Source organism: Petaurus breviceps, unplaced genomic scaffold (assembly GCF_028583685.1).
Source record: "Petaurus breviceps papuanus isolate PSGF00001 unplaced genomic scaffold, PetGlider_PUasm1.0 99, whole genome shotgun sequence".
Taxonomy (NCBI): Eukaryota; Metazoa; Chordata; class Mammalia; order Diprotodontia; family Petauridae; genus Petaurus; species Petaurus breviceps.
The window spans coordinates 16,873,127-16,881,064 of NW_027187465.1; positions in this window are offsets into that span (position 1 = coordinate 16,873,127).

Below are 7,938 nucleotides of genomic sequence, written 5' to 3' on the forward strand. Positions count from 1 at the left end.
AGAAAGGATCTATTAAGGAGGACCATCAGCTCTGCAAGATTAATGGAAAAGAAGACTCAAGCAGATGTCACCAGTATACCAATATTACTCAAATACTGAGGGAAAAGGTTTGCTTTCCTCCCATCTTTTCCTCCTGGGTTCTATAATCTATAGTTTCCCTACCCAAACATTTCTAGTAACTCAAATGTTTCCAAGAGGCCTAGGGCTAACTAGAGACCAGTATAGATGTAGATTTAGACAGAGATTCCAAACTCTTCCTCAATATTGGAAATTTTCTTAATTGGAGGCTCAGAAGAGTTGTATTGTATTTATGTCTTTTCATATGAAATAAACTCCCCAAATCACAGAAACAGGAATCATGTGGACCTTAGAAGCCATTATAGTGGCCCACTGGCATAAAATAATCTTATCATCCCAATACAGTCAACAATAATTAACCTTGGGGCGGCCAGGTGGCTCAGGGAGTAAGAGCACCGGCTCCAGTGTCGGGATGACCTGGACCAAATCTGGGCTCAGACACTCAGCACCACACCCAGAAATAACTGGCCGTGTAACCTTGAGCAAGTTACTTAACCCCGATTGCTTAAAAAAAAAAACAAACCAATAATTAACCTGAACAAGCATTTATCTGAACTTGATTTTCTTCACCTGAAAAATGGGCTCAGTGATAACTATCCTACGTTTTGTGAAGATCTTTCTTTATAATAGCATAGACATAGCGGGGCATAGTGGAATGGACACAGAATTAGAAAGACTTGGGTTGAAGACTTGGGTTCCTCAGAAACCCACTAGCTGTCTGACTCTTATAAAATCCCTTAACCTCTATGAGCCTCAGTTATCTCATTTGTAAAATGGGGAGAACAGCATCTGTAGTATGGTCTCAAATAACATAATTTTTGCAAAGTACCTTGTAAAATATGAAGTGGGAGTAGACAGCCTGCCTCAAAGCCAGGAAAATCTGGATTTAGGTCCTGATTTATGTCACCTCTTTGGCTGCATGTCTTCAAACAAGTCATTTAACATCTCAACAAACACTCCAGGAAAGACCAGAAATTTCAGAGAAGGGCCCAACCTGCATTAATAAATGGAATTTCTGCATCTGGGAGTTCCCTCTCTCAAGGAAATTACAGATCAGATTCCTATTTCTATATTCATGTCTATGATTATTATAATAAATATATATTATATATTATATTTACAAGGTACTATAATATGCCTTGGGGATACAATGACAAAAATGAAATCATTTCTGACCTCAACGAAAGACATGAAATATTTTCAGAGGAGGGGGTGGGTAGAGAGCACTAAACATTGTGTGTTGTGAGAGGATTCAGGAAAAGACTTGGGATGAGAGCTATGTTTTGAAGGAATTTATGGATTCCAAGAGGAGGAATATGTAAATAAAAGGAGTGTGAGCATTCCAGGCACTGAGAACATCCTATGCAAAAACATAGAAGTAGAATTCTTGGTCTAGGGAATTGTTCCTGGGAGTCATACAGTTGGCAACATTTCAACCAGAAGGTCTCAAGGAGCTAGGATCTGAAAACAATTTTAGTGACAGAACCTTTTAATATATTGGAGGAATTCAGAATCTGCCAAGAGCAGACTAAGGACAAATTTCTGAATGTTGGACTAGATTGATGCTGATGACATTGATATAGATGGTGTTCACCTTCTAGTTGAGACAAATCAAGCCAAGGCAAGCCAAGTAATTGAGCATTTATTTTATTTATTTATTTTTTTTAAGCAATTGGGGATAAGTAACTTGCTCAAGGTTACACAGCCAGGTGTTTCTGGGTGGATGCTAAGTGTCTGAGCCTGGATTCGATCCCCAGGTCATCCTGACACTGTGGCCAGTGCTCTTACTCACTGTTACCTGGCCACCCCAATCAAGCATTTATTAAGTGCTTACTATAAGCCAGGAACTGTGCCAAGCTACAAAGTATTAAGCAATGATGAGAAGAGAAGGAAGTGGATACAAAGAGTCATTATGGTTCCACCAAGTCTGGTTAATCTAGACTTACCTTATGTCAGCCAACACCCCTCCCTTCATATAGATTAGGGTAATGCAGTTAGGGCAATCTAGTTAAATTTTTTTTAGCAAAGTCTTGGATAAAGGACTGCTTGCTGTTCTTATGACAATGATGGGAGGGGAGGCCAGGTAGAACAGTGAGTAAGAGTACTGGTCCCAGTGTCGGGATGACCTGGGATCGAATCCAGGCTCAGACACTTAGCACCCACCCAGAAACACCTGGCCGCGTAACCTTGAGCAAGTTACTTAACCCCGATTGCTTTAAAAACAAACAAACAAACAATGATGGGGGAGATACAGCTAGCCAAGAGCATATTTAGATGAATTTGGGACTGGATGGATGGTCAGACTCCAAGATTAGTCATTAATGGTTTCATACCAATTTTAATGGAAGTTATCAGTGTATTGCTCTCTAGATTGTGCTTGACTCTGGGCTATCTAATGATTATAGCAATGACTTGGGCAAAGGCATGGATGGTACTTATCTAAAATGCCGATGACAGAAAGGAGAGTTAAGACACTATAAAACAGGCAGGATCAAGAAAACTCTGGACAGGCTGGAAATTTATGCATGACATTTCATAGGGACAAATGGAAAATCACTCAGGTTCAAAAAAAATAAACTTTACAAGTATTTAATGAATTAACTTTACAAGCATTTCATGAATTAGTTAACTTTACAAGTATTTAACTAACTAGTTAAGTTTACAAGTCCTTAAGTATTAAATTAACTTTATAAGAATTACTCATGCATGAGGCATCAAGAGACAGTGGTTTGCCTAAAAAAAAGAAAGACCTGAAGGTCTTAGTGAACTGCAAACTCAATGTGTTAATAGTATAATAATAAGGATGATAACAATGACCAACATTTACATAATGGTTTAAGGTTGGAAAAGATTTATCTCATTTGATCCTCCCAACAACCCAGAGAGGAAGGTACTATTATTATTTTCATTTCACAGATGGAAACTGAGGCAGACAGAGATTAAGTGACTTACCCAGGGACACACAGTTAGTAAGAATCCAAGGTCAGATTTGAAATTAGATTGGGGAGACTTCTTCCTGAGCTCAAATACAGTCTCAGACACCTGCTAGCTGCGTGACCCCGGGCAAGTCACTTTACCCTGTTTTCTCATCTTTCAAATGAACTGGAGAAGGAAATGGCAAACCACGTTTAATATCTCTGCCAAAAAAAACCAAGTGAAGTCACGAAGAGTCAGACAACGACGAAAAATAACAAAAACAACTTTCTGACTCTAGGCCCAGAACTCTATCCACTGACGTAAGCCCAAAACCTAATGTATTCCTCAGCTGCAGTATAAAAGGGATGGCTCCAGGAATGAGTTAGTGAGAACCATTTTTTCCTCTGATGTGGTAAGGCCACATCTGGGGTACTATTTGCAGTTCTAGATTATTTGGGAAAGAAATTGATAAGTTTGGAAGCACATAAAAGAAGGCAGCCAGATTGGGGCAAGGCCTCAAGTCCATTCCATCTGGGGATCAGTTGAAATAACCAGAGATGTTTATTAAGGGGATCTGTTCTGTGAAGTTTGGATTTGGTCAAAGGGCTGCACTTGAGGACCTAGAAGACTACATGTGGCCACGAGGCTGCAGGTTCCCCACCTCTGGCCTGGAGGGAATATTACTTCAGGGAGGACATAATAGGAAATGGGATTCAAGGGCACCCCCATCCTGACAGATACCCTTGCCTATTCACTGCCCTTTCTCTACACCAATCTATCCTTACCTTCTCCCCCAATAGATTGTCAAAGCTCCTCAGTTCTCTCTTCACAGCATCTCCATCTCTCATGTTCATTCTCTTCTCTCCATTCACTCAGCCACCCCCAAATTCAAGCCCTCATCCCCTCTTTCCAAGTCAGTGGCCATAGCCTGTAAATTGGTCAGCTTGATTTCTCTCTAATTCACCCTCCACCCAGATGCCAAATTGATACTCCTAAAGAAAAGTCTCAAGAAACTAGGATCAAATAGGAATTCCTCATCTTGGCACTTAATGTCCTTCATGAACCAATCTCTCTGTCCTGACTGATTTCACTTTCCTCCTGTTCCTATGACCCAGGATCTAGCCAAACTGGTCTTCTTGCTATGCACTATCCACGGCTTTTCTTTTCTTTTTGGAAGGGGGGAAGCGGGGCAGTTGGGGTTAAGTTAAGGTGTCTGAGGCAGGATTTGAACTCAGATCTGCCTGACTCCAGGGTCAGTGCTTTATTCACTGCACCACCTAGCCATCCCCTATCCACAGTTTTTCTTCCCATGACTTTTTTTTTTTAAAGCAATTGGGGTTAAGTAACTTGCTCAAGGTTACATGGCCAGTTATTATTTCTGGGTGTGGTGCTGAGTATCTGAGCCCGGATTTGATCCAGGTCATCCCAACACTGGAGCCGGTGCTCTTACTCGCTGAGCCACCTGGCTGCCCCTAAGCAATTGGGGTTAACTAACTTGCTCAAGGTTACACGGCCAGGTGTTTCTGGGTGGGTGGTGCTAAGTGTCTGAGCCCGGGATTCGATCTCCAGGTCTTCTCAACACTGGAGCTGGTGCTCTTACTCTCTGTGCTACCTGGCCTCCCCTTTCCCATGACTTTCACAGGCTGTCCCACAAGCCTGGAACGCTCTCCCTCCACACCTCTATTTCTTGGAATCCCTGTTTCCCTTCAATGCTCAGCTCAATTACTATCTCCTACAAGAGGCTTTTTCTTATTTCCCCAGGTGTGTCTGCAATGGGATCCCCATAGAAATAATTTTGTATTTCGTTTTTAGACATTTTGCATTTATTTATCTGTGAACATGCTATCTCACTCTGGAAGAATGTCAGGTGCTTGAGGCCAGGCCCTGTTTCTTGTTTTGTCTTTGGGCCCCCACTTAATAAGTGCTGATTGAACTGGACTGAATTTGGCCCTGGGGGACCCTGCAAATAGTAACCAGTGGAAGTTACAAGAAGGCACATTTACACTTGTTGTAAAGAAATGTTTATGATAAGTGGAATGGACGGACTCTTGGGAGATAATGGGTGTTGCCTCGTTGGAAGCCTTCAGGACCACTTGTCATGTACTTTACAAGGAGGCTGCTTTTTGGGATATGCACTGGAATAGATGGCTACCCATATCTCATCCAACTCAGACATTTCCTGATTCTGAGAGAAACTATAGACTTGGATTGGCATAGAGCCCCTCAGTTCTCCACTCACAGTTTCTCCAACTCTCATGTTATAGATCAGTCATAGATTTAGAATTGGGAAGGACCTCACAGGCCAGCTAGTCTCGTATGTGTGCTAAGTGCAAAGAAGGCAAAAGACAATCCCCCCTCTCAAGAGACTGCCGGTCTACTGGGGGAGACACATACAAACAACTCTATATAAATAAGTTATACACAGGACAAATTGAAGCTCTTGTAGCCTCTGTCCACACCACAGAACCTTGCATCTATAGGTCTATCCCTTCTTCACAACTAAATTTGTCTTAAGGAGATGATTTGAAAGTGCTTTTCGGGGTGGCTAGGTGGCACAGTGAATAGAGCACTGGCCCTGGAGTCAGGAGGACCTGAATTAAAATATGACCTCAGACACTTAACACACACACAAAAAACTAGCTGTGTGACCTTGGGCAAGTCACTTAACCTCAATTGCCCTCACTAAAGAATAAAAAAAAGAAAGTGCTTTTCAAATCATTGAACTTTCTTAGACAACACAATTGTTGATTACAACTCTACTTCTCATTCTCCCTTGCGGGTGGGATCTGGGTCATCTTTTTTTTTTGTCTTTTTATCTCCAGTGCCCAGGCCCCCAGGGCATCACACATATAGTAGGTATTTACTATATGCTGAATTCAGTCATGCTCTCTGCACTGCCCCTGTCCCGGTTTAGTTGCCATAGGGATTCCTTTTGTGTAGAGGTTGGATTATATGACTGCCAAGGTCCCTTCCAACTCTCAGGTTCTGCAATTCTGTGAGCCAGGAAGAATGAGATGATTCCTTCATTTAGTGGCTTTTGATCTTGCAGTTGGGCTCAGCTTTAGGAAGGGAACACTGGGAAGGTCTGTTGGGTTTTAGGTCCCATACTTGAATGAAGTCTTGTTCAGGGACTTGTTGGCCACTGACCGACAGGAGCCAGCTATCTTGGCATGCCACCTTTGGTGCCAAAGACATCTTCGCACCCCATCCCCAGTCCTATTCAGGACACATTGCTCTTTTGTTCCTCACTTTTCAGAGCTCACATCCTCTTAATATTGGAAGGTTGCCTTGGGTAATCTCTTACCAAAGTAATTGCTAAAGTAATCTTGTACTAAAGTCTCTGGTGCAGAGGGAATTCTGTGCTTTCATCAGAGGGAAGATTGGTGAGTGGAAGGAACTAGGCACATTTGTCTTTGAGAAGAGAAGATGCCATGTGGACACATGATGGCTTTGTTCAAGTATTTGAAGGGCTGTCCTAAGCAAGAGGGATTGGTTGGCTCCAGAGGGCTAAATTAGAAGCAATAGGTATAAGCTGAAACAAATGTAGGTTTCATGTCTAAACCATGAGGGCTAACTCAAAGTGAAACGGACTGTTTCCAAAGGGGCGGTTGGCTTTCTCCTCAGGCAGGGGCAAGATGTTTGTTGGGTATGTCAAAGAGGGGATAAACTAGGTTGACTCTAGTAGTCTGGGATTCCGGGAAGTAGAATCATTGAATCCAATTCAATAAGCGTTTATTAATGTTCTAGGCACTATACTAAGAGCTAGGGGATGCAGAGATAAGCCTTCAAGGAGCTTCTGTTCAACTGAATGGGAAATAATTCACAGACAAAAATAAATGTAAAAATATATAGAGTAAATACATAGTAATTGGAAAGGGAAATACTAAGAATTGTTGAGGGGGAGAGGACTGGGATCAGGAGGGCCTCGTGTAGTTCATATGAAGTGAGTTGAGACAAATATAATTTCTAAAAGTACTTGAAAAATAACCAGTAACTTAGATTAAATTTAACCTGTGGTCCAGGGTTCTAGAAAGTCTTGGCCAGGAATGGGGAACCTGTCACCTCATGTGGCCCTCTGGGTCCTTGGGTTCAGCCTTTTGACTGAACCCAAGTTTTACAGAACAAATTAAAGAAATTAGTCAAAGGGTCACACTTGAGGACCTATAGGGCCACATGTGGCCTTGAGGGTACAGGTTCCCCATCCCAGTTGAGAGTAGAGACTGGTTCACTCATTTTCCCCTCAGAGTCTATCACAGAGTAGGTGCTTAATTGATACTTAAAAAAAGTTTTTAGGTTTATCTTGTTTGTATTGACAAATTCTGATTTAACACAGCAGACATACATTTTCAAAGCATATTTACCCAAAACTAACAGCGAAGAGTCACAGCCACTGATCTCTTTGTTAATCCTTGGTGACTGATTGATGGGCCACATGGCAGAGTCCATCACAAGACTGTTCACTTACAGCTGGAAGAGATCCTCGGTGCCAGCTTGTCCATCCTCCTCATTTTCCAGATGAGGATACAGAGACCCATGTAAGGTTAGATGATTTGCCCAAGGTCATCTAGGCAGTGAGTGATAGAGTGAGGATTTGAACTCAGGTTTGCCGGCTTCAGCTCCATCATTTGTACTTGGAGGGGTGACTGAGAGGTCTCTCCTCTAAGTTGGTAAGTAATTTCAGCCATGTCTGACTCTCTGTGACCCCCATTTGGTGTTTTCTTAGCAGAGCTACTGGAGTGGTTTGCCATTTCCTTCTCCAGTTCATTTGACAGATGAGGAAACTGAGGCAAACAGGGTTATGTGACTTGCTGAAAGTCAAACAGTTAGGTCAGATTTGAACTCATGAAGATGGGTCTTCCAAGCTCAGTGCTCTATCCACTGCACCACCTAACTGCCCTTTCCTCCCCTAAACCGGCCCTCAAATCAGAAATTCCACATTCAGTG